A 15,990-nucleotide genomic window follows, 5' to 3' on the forward strand; every position below is an offset into this window, starting at 1 on the left:
GAAGGAGAAGGAGGCAGCCACTGAAGCTGTTCCACGCTTGAGGGGCTTACAGTGAAGATGCCATATGAACTGTTGAAGGTCCAACATACACCATTATGCTGTTTTGTGTGAATACTGGATATATGAAAGTTCATGGCTCATGCCAATATTTAAAATAGTAAAGGAGGCAGCAGTCCTCATTTGCATGTGTAAAGCTGCCACCAGAAATTAAACAGCCACAGAACTTCATGTCACCTGCATCTGAATGCTTTTTCAATGCAGTCAATTCACACCTTTGGTTCTGAGCATGAATACCAATTGTGAGGCACCACCAGTGTGTGTGTGTGTGTGTGTGTGTGTGTGTGTGTACACATGTAAACTGACCCTTAATCCCTGGCATTCCGTCTTATTATTGATGTTTTAAAAAGCAGGAAAAGAATCTGTTTACTATTGTGCTTCAAAACAGCAGCAGTTTCCGAAATCAAACAAAACCCAAGGGATAGTATCCTTAATGCATTTTGGAAGTAAAATTAAATGCCTTGAGTTGGTTCCCCAAGATGTCATGTTGCAGAAAGCCCTTTCGGCTGCCAAGGATGGAGCTAAGCCAGTTTTGCTTTGTTACTATCTGAACTGTCAGTGACTCCGGGGTAAGCGACGCCTGCCCTGCGTCGTGTGGTCCTGGGGACACTTTAGCCACCAGCTGATCGGGTGTGCAGGTTAGAAGCGATGCGCCATGTGTTTGCTGCCGCTCTGTCAGCTGAGACTCCCGCTTGGATAGGAGAGAGACCGAGACAAGGTGCCCACACGTTCCCCAGAAGTTGTCTCCTTCCTTTCTTGTTTTGCTGCTTTCATTCTGGTCATGAGACCCGGAAGTGTGTGTGTGTGTGTGTGTGTGTGTGTGTGTGTGTGTGTGTCTTTCTCGGTGGTTTTTTTTTTTTAATCTATCACATGGCAGTGAGAGAGATATATAATAAAAACAGAAAAATGGCGACAGTCACGTTGTGGCGAGTCTATGCTGCGTCATTAGATGATCTTCATGCAAAGATCGCTAAGAACAAAGAAAAAAAGAGAGAGGGGGTAGAAAACGCGACTGGAAAGGTGGGTGGGCAGAAGGCAGCGGCTTGCGGGGAGCGGGGGTTGGACGGGATCAGGGAGGGGGCGGGCGGGCGTGTGTGTTTTTCCAGGGCATCGCAGCCAAGCAGCCCAACTCCCGAGCTGCAGGTCTCCATTCACATTTCAGACTCTCCTGGAAAGCCCAGCTGCCGAGGTTGGTGCATGTTTCTACGGCGGAGAGGGGAGGGGTGTTTCTCGAGGGTGCGGGGTCTGAGGGGAGGAGTAGCGGGTCAGATTCGGGTTCCCTTCCCCCTTGTTTTCCCTTCCTATCCGCGATCGCCCGTGGCTGCACGCCGCTGGAGACGCTGGGTTTTGTTTACAAGCGGGGCTCCCTAACAGCTGGCTAATTATTCTGCTCTAACCATCAGGCACGCCTACCGCAGGCGCACTTTTCGGGTACGGGAGCGAATGTTTTGCTTTGCTTTGGGGTTTCTTCCCCACCCCCGAGGGACGGGGAGGTGGGGAGGGGTGGGGTCCCATCTTCTCCCCGAACCCTTTGAGGGAGCGGATGTTTAGAACGAGGCGAATTTTTCTACCCTGCGGAGGGGAGACCTCCTCTTGCGCGGCGATTGTGGAGGTGGCGGGGGGGCGCATGGCTAGTGAGCCCCCCAGGGCGGGTGCCTGGGTGGCTTTTTAAAAAACGTTGCGCACTCTTATTTTGCTTAAGAATCCTGGCGCTGCTCCCTTCCAGTCGAGCGATTGTAAATATAGCCTAGATGTTGTTTACATGAAACATCCAGAGGGAGGAGCCTCGGAAGCAGAAGGAAGAGGAAGACGGAGGAGGCTCCCAGGCTGGCTGGGGTGAGTATCCCGAAAGGAGGAGCTACAGCTGGGGCTGGAGGCTGTTGTCAAGCAGCCTTGGTACCGCGCGCTTTTGAGGGTCGCTCCTCGGACAAGTGCTGCTACTCGGATACCCCAAAGCTTCTTCCCTGTTGGAGATTCCGGGCTGGCAAAGAGCAGGCGAGCCGGTTGGTCTGGCCTGCTGCTGTTCTCAGTGCTGGGAATGTCTCCTGCCTCAAACCCTGGAGATGCCACTGCCGTTCAGAGTAGACAGTAGGGGGCTAAATGGACCATTGGTGTGATTTGGTCTAAGGCAGCTTCCTGTAGAGTCGTGTTTCTCCAGTATGGGCTCTTTTTGGTGTGCATCTTCTTTTATTTTCAGCTGGTAAGGTAGGGAGGGCCAGGGGTGCCTTCCAACATAAAAAAGCTGAAGATGCACTGAAAGGGCAGCAGATTGTCAGTGACTCAGTGTAGTGCGCTCTGTTCTGTTTGTTTTACTGCAGAGTTTGGATTTTAAGCCAAAATGTCTTGAGGCTGTGCATGAAATGATCATCTTTTGAATTAAAGAGGGAGGCGTTGTCAGCTCTTAGCTCTTTATTGCCTGTCACTTTAAAAGTGAAGGAAGCTGCAGTTTTGTGCCACCTGCCCTATTCCACCACTAGCCCCTGTCACCTACCTTTCTCCTCTGCCTGCTGTAGGGCAAGATCAACTCCTGCTTGTTAAGGCAGCTGGATAGGAAACGCTGAAGGAATGGAAAGGGCAGCCTAGTGGCTGTGTCTTTGCTCTTGCTTCAGAGGTTTCAAAAGACCACACGTGATCTCTAGCCTGTCAGGTGACAACACTAACTTTGGGGTTCTTGTGTTTTTTGACAGAGAGATTTGGGGAGATGGAGCTTAGCCCCACCAGTACTGTGGTGAGGTGAGGTGCGCAGTGGGTTGCAAGTTGCATCAGCTAAAATTCCCTCATCTGCACAACTAGGGCCCTGGGTGTTTAAAAGGCTGCCCCTATTATAAGCAGTCATAGCATGCACACCACATTTATCCTCTCTGAGAGAGAGTAACTTGCCCAAGGCCAACTAGTGGCATCTTGGCTGAGCAGATATCAGGACTTGTATGTCTCTTGTCAGAAGCCAGTAGTGTGTTACTGTCTCACACTGGCCCTGTAAGGCTTGAGTTTATCCAGAAACGGTGGTATGCCAACTGATCCTAGTCACGTTTACTCAGAAAGAAGGTCCATTTAGTTCATTGGGGCTTAACCTCCATCTTGTTTTCAATTTCTGGCAATGCATGTAAGACTAGAATGCCTCTGGGTATGGCCAGAGTGTCTTTCCATCACACAGTGAGTCTGGGACATTCTGACCCTCAGATTCCAGGAATATGCTCTGAAAATATGGAGTTAGGGAACAAATTTCAAATACATGACATCTTAAAAAAATCAAGGATATCTGATAGTTCTAGGCATAACAAATCCCTATGAAGCTATTCCCGCAAGATCCAGGGAGCATTTCCTTTTTCTTTCTCCCTCCTGTTTTATTTTTATGTTGCAATTTAGCTGTTTCTGAACATGCTTGTGGCAACTGGCTCCTTGCCAGCCGAGCTTCAAGGTCTTCCTGCTCATCCAAAAGTACTAATTATTTATTTCTTATTCTCTCTTGCTCCAGAGGGCAGGGTGAAAATATCAGGGAAGCAGACCTCAGCTAAAGATTAGAAGTAGCAGGAGATATTTGACACAGAGGAACAGGCTGACCCTGGAAAGCAGCAGGCGCTCATGTTTAAGCAGAGACTGGGCAGCTTATCCTGCTAGGAATGCTGTAGTACCTTGAGCAAGAGGTTGGGCTTGAAGTTCCTTCCCTAGGTCCCTTCTGCTTGTGTTACCTGAAACATTTTCATGCTACCAGACATCTTTTATTTCATTTCTGAACTGTGTACAATAAATAATTTTAACAAAAATAAAACTGAATAAAAGGCTTTAAAAATTGACTTCCAGCAGATTAAAACAGCTGGGTAATAAAACACATTGTTGCCTAGTGCCAACATTATTGTAAAGTTGGTGCTAGGCAAGCTTCTCTAAGGAAGATGTTCCATAGCTGGGGTGCCACCACTGAAAATGCCCTGTCTCTTGCTGCTGAGTGCTGTCCCTCTGATCAAGGAATTATCAGAAGGAGGGCTTCAGCAGAGCAACAAAAACATAAGTTGATAAGGAGAAGAGGTGGAGATACTACCAACCCCCAGTCTCACCTGCAGTTAGATCATAGGTTTTTTTGCTTTGTAGGGGAGATAAGATCATTTAACTCTACTTGGCAAACCTAGGGATTTTCTAGGGCTAAGTTTATATATGAACAAACAGAATGGCCACTCCGTCAGAATGCTTGGATAAACCATTTGCTTCTTGGTGACTGACTGAGGTTATATTTTAACAAAATATAGGGATGTTTGCTCTCTTTGGCCAATAAGTGACAAAGGTCCAGGTCTATGACCTTGGTTCCATGACTGCAGCATCCGTGAATTTTGATAGGAATATAGGAAACTGCAGTATTTCTACTGAGTCAGACCATAGGTCCATTTAGCTAAGTATTGCCTACACTGACTGGCAGCAGCTTTCCAGAGTTTCAGACAGAAGTCCTTCCCAGCCGTACCTGGAGATGCCAGGAATTGAACCTAAGACCTTCTGCATACTAAAACAGATGTTCTGCCACTGATCTACAGCACGCCTGAATATGACAGAGACATTCTAGAAATAACAGCTAGCTCTTCTCTTCCCTTTATTTTTGAGTGCTAATAAGGACTTTGGAAGCGATTGAATCTATACTTCTTTGTGAGCAAAATTTGTCTCCATTTCACTTGATAATGGGAAGAGATGAAGATACTAACCTCACAGTTCTAACCAGGTCTGCTCAGAGGTAACACTACTGAATTCAGTGAGGCTTACTCCCAGGTAAGTGGGATTGCAGCCTTTGTCTTAGGAGACATAGGATCAATGCTGCCATAATGTTAACTGGATATCTTCCATTGTTCTTATACAAGAGCACAGGTTTGGGAGTGCATATCTAAGGATTTTTGGAGAAGGTTGTTTGGTCCATGAGGCTTCCAGGGAAAAGAAAGAAAGACAGGATTACATGCCTGTGAATAATAGCTAATGCATAACTAATAAGGCATTTTGGAGACTTATGTGTTGAATTATTCATTTGTTTGGTGCTCTGACAGCAAAAGTTGCCTTTCAGGGTGAGTGAGAATTCTCTTGTCATATGTAGACTCTCAAATAACAGATGTCTGTAAAGAAAGGTGTGGTAGAAGGGAAAAGAGAAGAATGGACCAAAGAAAGGCAGCCAGAAGCCTTTTGATGACTGATGGCACACCTGAGATTTTGTTTGTCATTTGTGTGATTCTTGTGGACCATCGATGTTCAGTTCTTCTTAAGCCACAGACAACAGCCATTTAAGCCAATGGCTGGGGAACCTGCATAGGACTTGCCTGTGCCATATAGGTTTTCATTTGGTAGGATGTAACCTGGAGCCTCACCTAAGGTCTGTTCCTCTAGCAGCCACCACCTGCTAGAGGAAATAAAAAAAGACAGACAGGGTGAGAAAGGAAGCAAGTGAGAGAAAGGAAGAGCTAAAAAGATGGAGCCATTTAGATGGATAATAGTAAGTTTACCCAGTGTTGAAGGTTGGGATTAAATCTGGGCCCTGACACACAAAAGGTTGGAGCCTGGTGCTTTAAAATATTCAAGGAAAGAGAACTCAAAAATAAAATATAGGGCAGAAGTCTTGCTCATTAAACTTATTGGGAAATTGATTGATTTTAATGACAGTTTCAGAAGTATGGCTTTTCCGTTGCTGTGTCTACATTTTCCTTCCGTTAGTAATTCATTTGTTTCAAAAATATAGATTTTCTTCTTAGTAGCACCCAGAGCACTTGGAGCTCTGCTCTTATTGTAATTTCATACAGCATTGTCTGCTGGGAACCTTTCCTGCTCAAACCACATTGAAATGTGCCCCTGATTTCAATAGGCCTTGCATACAACTTTCCCAGTGGATTGTACTTAATATCTCCCTTGATTAAAATATTAATTCTTGCTAATCATGATTGTGATGCATTTCCTTCTTGTAGATGTAAATGCTGGGTAGTGTGGAGGCTATTAATGAAGCATATGGTGCTATGGGGAAAGGGGGAAATACATTTAGCAACAAGCTGAACTTTGATTGTCATTACAGATTATATAATTAAAAAAATATTGTTGGAACAGTGCAGTGTGCTGTAGCTCAGTGGTACAACATATAGTTTACACCATCCTTATAAACAGGCTGTATATTCCTGCATTGCAAGGGGTTGGACTACATGATCCTCTGGGTCCCTTCCAACTCTACAATTCCATGAGTCTGACTGCATAGCATGTGCTCTACCACTTGAGGCATGGCCCAGAACTATAGCTCTTTCTCCAAGGAGCTCAGGAGCATATGTATATTTAAAGAAATTGCACTTTTTTGTGCAGCATGAAAGGGGGTGACTTTTGCTAATTCTCAATTTTCCTGCTTCCTCTTGATCCAAACCACTGCCTATTTTTATTACAGTATTTTCATGTGTAGATATTTTCTGGAGAGACTGGATGCTGTTTTGGTTTAGCCTCTTTACCATTGGCAGTTCCTATTGTTTAGTTCATTCTGGAGAGCTAGTTGCACCTCAGTGTTCATTTTAAAAGAAAAGTGAAATGGAAAATAAGGTTTCACATTCCAATCTAATAGGCATTAAATGGCAAGATTCAAGACATTCACTTTTTCACTTTAGTTGCATTGTGCTTGTTTGGAATAGGAAGATTGGGAGTAGTAGCAAACTCACTTTATGGTTCAGTCACAACATATACTTTATATGTGGGAAGAACTTATACTTACTAGATGATGGGCATGTGAAGATGGGTAAGGAAGTTGAAGTCGGTTGCCTAGCTCTGTTCAATTTCAGAGTCTGTTATTTCTTCACTTGGGGAATTTGATTAGCAGAGTATGTGAATTATACCGTAATGAAGACTCATTCAAATACTGCCTCCGACCTTTCTCCTCTCCCCAAAAAACCCCAAGGCAATATGTTATTTTGCTTTTCTTGCTGTAGGTCTCAAGTAAGAATGCCTCTTTCAACCCTGTTATTCAGCTTCTCCAACATCTGGCACCATCGTATCTGAAAATGACAGGTTTGTATTAAGAGGTCTGGATAAGTGTGAGTGCCAAGTCTGTACTTGGAAACAGCCATCTGTGTGTGAACTGCTCTTACGGCTGCTGGCCAGCACAAACACAAGGGGAAAGCCCACCTGAAAGTGTGCATACAGTGCTGACCTGGGGGGTTGGGAGACTGACTCGAGGCAGTGTCTCCTTCCCCAACAGGTGATCACTATCTGAACTGAATATCTTGCTCATCTGTTTTGTGGTGAGTGCAGGAAATCCTCACATCTTACATCTTGCAGCTTATGCACAGCTGTTTATACACAGTATGATCTCTGGATCTGGGGCTATTATGTTACATGCCTCTTTTCTTTTATACTGGCACAGGGGTTTGTGGGAGATACCCAGAAAATTTGGGTAAATAGGTTTGTTGGATCACTCCAGGTTTCAACTAACCAAGATCGGATGGCTGGGGCTTCATATCCCGTTGTGTAAATATCTGTCTGCTGTTATGTAACATTTGCTTGGGATTTATTTTTAAGACGTTAAAAGTATTTTTCCAAGAAATTTTTCTGTCTCTTTATTGCCCTCTTGTGTTTAACAAAGTATGCAAGATTTATTCTAATACTAATTCAGCCTAGCAATTTCTCTGTGCAATTGCTTGATGGCTTTATGATTCCCATCTTGTAATATGGAAACATTCATTGGCGTATACATACATAGTTAGTTTGGGAACTCAGATGCAGATTTATTTATTTATTTGCAGTTCTGTTTCCTTTCATTTCTAGAGATACTGGTTTAACATTTTGTATTTTGGATCTAAATGTCAAGGAACATCGTAGCCTGAGGTTACAGTTCACGTCTCGCTGAAGTTAATGGCTAAGCAGCCATTGATTTGTGTGGCATCCTAAATCACCAGACTTATATAAGCCATCTTCTTATGTAATTTTTCATTAGCTTTTGTCTTCATATGGAAAATGTTGACATCTTTCTGCAGGTTGCCTTTTTTATTCTACTTGCATTCCAGTAATTGATGCACTACTGTTTCTAGCAAAGGCAGGACTTGCTCTGGTTTCTTGCTATGTTTGTTAAGACCCGTAAGAGTACAGTGAGAGGTTATGTCCCAGAGCTCCTTGGAATAACCAGAGAGCACTGAGGCTCAATTTTCACTACAAAAGTCCAAACTGGTCTGCAGCAGCAAATGTAGCAGGAACCCTTTGATGAAATCTTCTGTTCCATGGGGCTGGAGGAGTGGTTTAAGGCACATTAGTAAATAAGGTAAAGTTAAGCTTACCTGAGCAGAAAATCAAACTAGGGTTCCTTCTTTACAATTTTTTAAAAAACGGCTTGTTTGCTTTCTGTTTATTCAGAACTATCAGTGTACATGATACTTAACAGAGAACTATAAGCAATACATAGGTCCCTGCCCCAACAAGCTTACAATCTAAATATAGAGGTGGAGACAGCAGAAGGAAGGAAGTGGCGGCGGTGGGGGTGAAGATAAGCTATATAGTTTATATGTTTGTGTGTGGATGCAATTGATGTATATGCATATTAATGCTGCCCAAAATCACCCTGCCTAATTAGAGATGGGCTGCCTGAATTGGGCAGGTCCTGAATTGGGATGAAACATTTTGAAATGCTTTGTGAAACAAAGTCCTTATACCCTGCTTGTATAGTCACTGGTGCAAATGGTGATTACATCAGTATATATTACATCAGTTGTAATATTTGTTTTTTTGATGTAACATGAGCATTTGAAACACAGTGATTTGCTGCTTCCACCTGTTTAAATGGCCACAGTGCTATTAGGTTCATTTAATCATTTGTCATTTGGCTAACATAAGGATGGCTGGCCGGCCTTTCAGCAATAGGTCTATTATATCTTTATCACAAGGAAATTTCATTGAGGGCTCCTTGCTATTTCAGAGTTCACATACCCAGGTTCCCACTCCTCACTAATGCAAAGTTTGCAGTACCTATTTTTCAGACTGAAAGTGCGCTGCAGCGCCCAATATATTTTCTCAGCATTTTGTATTTTATTATTCAGGAACTTGGGCCTCATGACAAAGCATGGCTCTGAAGACTTGCTAGTAATATTTAGCACTTCTGCAGTACCTTTTTCATATTCTGAGTGCTTTAGCATACCTCATCTCAGTAACTGTTCTGGTAGACCTGTAATGTAGATCACATTCTTATCCCCCTGTTACTGGAAGGGGGGTTGCAGTTTGCCTGAGGCTGCCTATTGCATTAACAGTCTCTTAGCCACTGGGCTGGAGTAGTCACCCCATCTCTGATCTCTCTTCTGAAATTTGAACTGGCAGGTTTCATAACAAATGCAACACACCAGCCACTGGATGGCACTGACTTTCCATTAGGGAGTAACACTACTAGAGACAAGAGTTCTGTTGGGATCAGTTCCTGAGAGTTTTGCTGCATTGTTTTTGGAAAGATGTACTCACAGATGAGCCCTGGGTCCTGGAAATTCCTTTTTTGTGCCACAACAGTTATTAATGCTACAGTAGGTAGTCACAAAAGCCCTATTTAACCTAAGACTACAATCCTACACTCACAGACCCGGGAGGAAGTCCCATTGAGCTCCATAAGACTTGCCTCTGTGTAGATTTGCCTTGGATTGTGCTGTTGGGCTATGATGAATAAAACACATATAATAGCAAATGGTATGCAAACAGCAATTTACAGGTGTTGTACAGTATATCTTCTTTTATCTTAGTGTTTTTTTTAAATGTATTGCTGAATGCTTTTTAAAGAATGTTTTATTTCCTGAGCTGCTCAGAGAATGTTGTTGTTGGCATGGAGTACCGTATTTTTCGCCCTATAGGACACACTTTTTTCCCTCCAAAAATGAAGGGGAAATGTGTGTGCGTCCTATGGGGCGAATGCAGGCTTTCGTTGAAGCCTGGAGAGCGAGGGGGGTCGGTGCGCACCGACCCCTCTCGCTCTCCAGGCTTCAGGAAGCTATCCACTAGCCGTGGGAGACGCAGCTCTCCCACGACTAGCGGAGAGCTTGCCTGCACCCAGAAGCTTGGGGCGCGCTGAGCTCAGCGCGCCCCAAGCTTTGGGCTTTGCGCAGCGCTCCGCTAGCCGTGGGAGAGCCGCGTGACTTTGTGTGGCTCTCCCACGGCTAGCGGAGAGCTTGCCGGCACCCAGAAGCTTGGGGCGCGCTGAGCTCAGCACGCCCCAAGCTTCGGGCTTCCCCCACCCCAGCCCCGCACCTGGGTGGGAAATAATTTTTCTTTATTTCCCCCCAAAAAACTAGGTGCGTCCTATGGGCCGGTGCGTCCTATGGGGCGAAAAATACGGTACTTATAAGTAATGTAAATTAATAATGATTTTACCTTCTGGGGCGGGTGTCAGAAGTTGATGTGACTGGGTACCTCCAGTGGCTCACAATCTAGGGGTCCAGTCATGCCATAACATCTAAGCACTGCTGCTCACATGTCCTTTGGATCATAAGTGATGAGCAAGCAGGTGATGGTAGTGAGAAGATGGGCAGAAGCAGCTGACAGCCCTCCCTTCTCTCTATCTTACCTATTTGCTTTCTTCTTGGAGAGAGCAGGCAGCTATAAGAAGAAATAGGAGGAGGAAGAAAGGCAAGGAGGGAGAGGTAGGCCAACTGAGGGCATCTTCCCTGTAGCCTCCCACCCCTCCACCCTCAAACCAGGCACTGCAAACCCAGAGGATCTTTAATGTTTGCTGACAGCAATTCTGCACTCTTCCTTCTTTATTCGGCACCTAGAAGTTTAAATGTATTGTGGACAAAACAGTTTGGACCTCCCCCTCCCCCCCACAGTTAGTCATCTGCTTAGATTTTAAAACTCTGAGACCCAGATTAGATTTGTAGTCAAAACAAGACATAACAGCTCTGGTGGTCTTGGTGGTGGTGGTGTTTTTTAATTAGTTTATGATTTACCTTTCACATAGGTCCAGAGCTGATTTACAACCATACCATAAAAACCATTAAAAGCAGGTAAAAAAAATTACAAAAACAACAACAGCTAGATTTAAATATAAGCAAGCACCCAAGGCAGAAGCCTGAAATATTGCAGTTGCAACACCATTGCTATTCTACCTGTTCTGTTAGTAATGGTCCAATGGCACAATCCTAGGCATGTTTATGCAGAAGAAAGTCTAATGGAGTTGAATGGGATTCCCAGTTACATGAGTAGCGTGATTTATAAACATACCGTAAAAACAGTACAAAACAACTACTGAAGATAGGTGAAAAACAATACAAAATGAACATCTAAGGCAGAGACCCTTTCATCCAGCTGGAAAAAGCTTGTTGAAACAAAAATATCTTCAGGAGTTTCTGGAAAGTACATGCTGGTGACAGAGCAGACAAACTGAGGTCCATTGGGTGATTCTTCTTTCAGGATCTCCCCATTCCAAGTCTGAAAACTGCTTTTAAAAATAGGTATTGTGTAAAACATGATTTCATGTGAAACGTTTCCTGAGGAAAGTGACATAATAAGGCCTAGTAGGAGTGCCAGTCTAATAACTACGCATCACTGAATCCTGACTCAACATTTCAGTTGGTTTCAGCAGAGCTGTGAAAGACAAGCCATGCCATGTCCCCCCCCCCCCCCCGCCCCTGTGTGAACGGCTCTTCAACCACAGTGTTGTTCTTTTGCACAAATGGGAGTCTTTTGAGCATGATGCCAGTCTCTCTGGAAGGACTCGGCCACCATTTTGTCAATAAATGCTGTACCAGTGATTTTTGTTGTTGCTGTTCTCTGGGCAGTTTGTATAAAAATACATCTAGTCATACCATGAACAATTAACTAGAGTGCCTGCAGCATGGTTGCTCAATTACTGAATAAGCTTCCAAGCAAATTTTCCTGTATATTTATTATGTGTGCATCAGATTCAGCGGTGACGAGAGTCGAGCATCAGTGCCCCCTGTGACCTTCATCTTTCTGCACATGCAGCTGAGGAGAAGTAAAGCTTTTGAGTCTTGGGGCCATCTGCATCTGGTAAATGGAAGTCCAGTCACCCTAAGAACATGGGTAGGCAATGACTGACAGGCTGCCCTGGCTCAGTTATCACTGTGCTGATGCTGTCTATACAAAAGGTACAGTACTGTGATAACTGAAGGATGGCAGCCATCTTAGCATCACAGGAACTCAGCAAGCGGTGATCAGAGAAGACTGTGTTCTGTCCTGAAAACCTGGCTATATTTTATTGACGAAAACCAAAGCCAGCAGCACGTACCAAAGCTGGAAAACACACATTCACTATTTTTGCAGCTTAACATTTCACTTCAAGATGGTACCTTCAATAAAATTTGAAAGCAAAAGTTTGCTTTTCTCATGTAACTCCTTTCTGTTATTTAGAGGTTCTCCCATAAATGATAGACATTAGAGTAAAGAGTGACAGGTGGGCTTGGTGATCTCTCCAAAAAATGAAAATCAAAGTTTGCTGCACAATCACCTTTTAGGAAGGACACTTTTAACATGACGCAGTTTGAAAACCTGAATCTGACAAATATCCGTTATTCATCCAAAGGTATAAGGAGCCTAGCAAAACATAACAACACACCCACACAATCCAGTTAAAACACTTGGATTCCACTGTCACAGCCATGGCTTTTGTCCAACAGATACTCGGAACTGTAGTTCGTCAAGGTGCTGAGAGTTGTTAGGAGACTCCAGACTCCAGTTCCCAGGATTCCTTGGCAGAAGTCATGACTGGGAAAGTGGTAACGGAGTACTTTAACTGGATTGTGTGTATGTGACACAAATCTTCCAATGTGACTTTTAAACATTTTAAATTGGCATTCAGAATTGATGGGTGAGTCCCTTTCCCGAGTTGTGGGAACAAAGACAAAAATCTATGGTCATGGTGAACGTTTCACTAGAAAACACAAACATAATGCTATCAGTTGCGTAGTCATTGTTAGACAATTTGAGTGAGAGAGAACAAGGTAATGTTTCCAAGCAATATTTTTGGAGCTATAAATTTCCTCTGACAGGCTTACACATGGTTAGCTATTTAGGGCCTGTATCCACTGGAGTTTACTGTATGTTTGCAGCTGTTTGCATTCCCATTTAATTTGCATAGTCCACAAGACATTGACCTCAAACAGTACCAATCTCCCATGTTTGTCCCTCTCTAGTAAATTTGAGTTTACTCTATATGGAGATAATTGGATGAGTGGGGGGGGGCGGAGTTGGGCCCCAAAACTTACTTGGTGCTTTGGAGTGGGTGGATCCATTGTCGCTTTCTCTTCCTCCCCTTTCTGGGCCCACTACTTCCTCTATGCTGTCATTTCTTTTCCAGCTGTGCTAATAACTATTTCCTGGGTCCTCCCTCTTGATCTCTCAGATTTGCACTAATCCAGATAACTGCACAAGCAAACCACATTAAAAATTTCTGCACTAGATATATTGGGCACCAATCTGACCAAGGCCTTCGACACTGTGGACTGTCCTTCTGAAAACTGGCTGCCCAGATATATTTGTGAACACCCTACGGCTCCTCTGTGATAATATCACAGCAACAATCGCAGATGACAATGGCTCTCAAAGTGAACCATTCACAGTAGGATCAGGTGTTAAACAGGGTTTTATCACCCCAACTCTATTATTTTCATTGCCATGATCTCACATGATCCCACCAGGGCAGAAATCATATATCGAACAGATGGAAAGATCTTTAATCCGAGTAGACCGAAAGCAACGAGTAAGGTTACCATAACATCCGTCATAGAGCTTCAGTATGCTGATGACAACGTAGTGTGTGCACACTCAGAGAATGACCTCCAAACCATCCTAAATATCTTTGCAGAAGCTTTCTTTTTTTTCTTCTTTTTTTTAAAATAAATGTTTATTGAAATTTTACAAATCAAAAAGTTCATCATTTCACATAGATCAATCCATTAGATACAGCCCACAGAAAAAACAAAAAACAAGAATACATAACAAAAAAGAAGAAGAGAAAAAAGAAAAATCCACTTTTTAAATTACAAAATTCCATGTTCCTCTGTCCTGACCTCCTCACATCTCTCTTTTTTGTGTTCCTCTTTCTTCCAATCAAATTCAGCAAGTTCAAACCCTTATTCAAACCATACTTAAAATTATATTTTTCTAGTTATTATGTCCCAAATTTCCCTTATCTTAGCCCATTCCTCATCTTATATACTATGACATAATATTATTCTGTTCATAACCCCCTTCTCCTTTTTAAAATTCTTCTTTTCATTCACTTTTAACCAAATCCCACATGCCCTGTTACCTTCACTTCCCACATCATGTTAACACTCAAACATTTTGCAATATTTTTGTAAATAGTCCTTAAACTTTTTCCAGTCCTGTTCCATCAGTTCTTCTCCCTGGTCACGGATTCTGCCGGTCATTTCTGCCATCTCCATGTAGTCGATCACTTGCATCTGCCACTCTTCCACGGTGGGTAGATCTTGTGTCTTCCAATACTTGGCGAGAAGTATTCTTGCTGCCGTTGTTGCATACATAAAAAATGTTCTGTCTTTCTTTGGCACCAATTGGCCAACTATGCCCAAAAGGAAGGCCTCTGGTTTCTTAGGAAAGGTAAATTTAAATACCTTCTTCAGTTCATTATATATCATTTCCCAGAGAAGCTTTCAAAAAGCTTGGCCTTTCATTCAACATCCAAAAAACCAAAGTGTTGTACCAACAAGCAGCACCACAAATTGAACTCAATGGTGTAACGTTGGAAAGTGTCAATCACTTCTCCTACATGGGCAGTTATCTTTCCACAAGGGCTGACATTAATGCTGAAATCTAGAATCGTCTGCGCTCTATGAGTGCAGCTTTCTCCCGATTGAAGTGCAGAGTGTTTGAGGACCGGGACATTTGCAGGGAAACCAAAATGCTTGTTTATAAAGCTGTTGTATGTCTAACCTTACTGTATGCTTGTGAAACATGGACCACTTATAAATATCTTCAGCTCCTTGAAAGATTCCATCAAGGGTGTCTCTGAAACATTTTACATATCACTTGGGAAGACAGGTGAACTAATGCTGGAAGAAGCAAAGATCACCAGTGTCAAAGCAATGATTCTTCAACCTCAACTTCATTGGACTGGTCATGTTCAGATGCCTGATTATCATCTGCCAAAGCAACTACTCTATTCCGAACTTTAAAAGGAAAAGTGTAATGCTGGTGGTCAACAAAAGAGGTTTAAAGACTCTCTCAAGGCAAATCTAAAAAAATGTAGTATAAACACCGACAACAGGGAAACACTGGCCTACGAGTGCTCCAGTTGGAGAACAGCCTTTACCAAAGGTGTCATGGACTTTGAAGACACTTGAACTCAAATCAGGACAAAAGGGAGAAACGTGCTAAGAGGAAGGCATGTTTGGCAAACCCTCACTATGATCAGCTCTCACCTGGAAACCTATGCCCCCACTGTGGAAGGACATGTGGATCCAGAATTGACCTCCACAGTCACTTACAGACTCACTGCTAAGACCGTGTTCATGGAATACAATCTTACTCGGCTACAAGTGATCGCCAAAGAAAAAGAAGAAAACTTTCTACACTAGATATATTGGGCACCATTCTGAAAAGAGTGTGCTGAGAATTTACAATTCCTTTCTTTTCCAGCATGGCAGCAAGGATGTGCCAGGTGCTTAGCCTTTTTATATACAGTACTTTATATATACTTTTCTTTTGATCCCTCACATTTCCACAGAACCAGAAAGCTGCACAAGCAAATGACAATTGCTTGACACTGTGCTTTTGCACACTTCTTAAGGGGGAATTAAAAACAAAACAAAACGTGAGCAGCTATATGTGATCATGCCCTGTCAGTACTTAACTTGCATAACAGAATCAACAAATTAGAAGGCAGGGACAAACACAAAAGAGATACCTACTGGTATAAATGGGAAAAACCAAAGTTGCTGTTCATACATGAATTTAAAAATCTGCAGGTGGGAACTATTCTGGGGATTGGGTTAACAGCTA

At 43.2% G+C, this 15,990-nt stretch overlaps 1 long non-coding RNA gene across 1 annotated transcript in view; it reads left to right on the forward strand.

Annotated features, from left to right (window-relative positions):
- LOC128415651 (uncharacterized) overlaps window positions 1-12,344 on the forward strand; it is a 107,485-nt gene extending 95,141 nt beyond the window's left edge. Inside the window, exons 4-5 of the long non-coding RNA XR_008331025.1 lie at window positions 6,975-7,053; window positions 11,910-12,344. This is a non-coding gene — a long non-coding RNA (uncharacterized LOC128415651). The remainder of the gene's footprint in view (window positions 1-6,974; window positions 7,054-11,909) is intronic.
- The last annotated feature ends 3,646 nt before the right edge of the window (window positions 12,345-15,990 follow it).

The sequence above is a fragment of the Podarcis raffonei genome, chromosome 6 (genome assembly GCF_027172205.1).
Source record: "Podarcis raffonei isolate rPodRaf1 chromosome 6, rPodRaf1.pri, whole genome shotgun sequence".
Classification (NCBI taxonomy): Eukaryota; Metazoa; Chordata; class Lepidosauria; order Squamata; family Lacertidae; genus Podarcis; species Podarcis raffonei.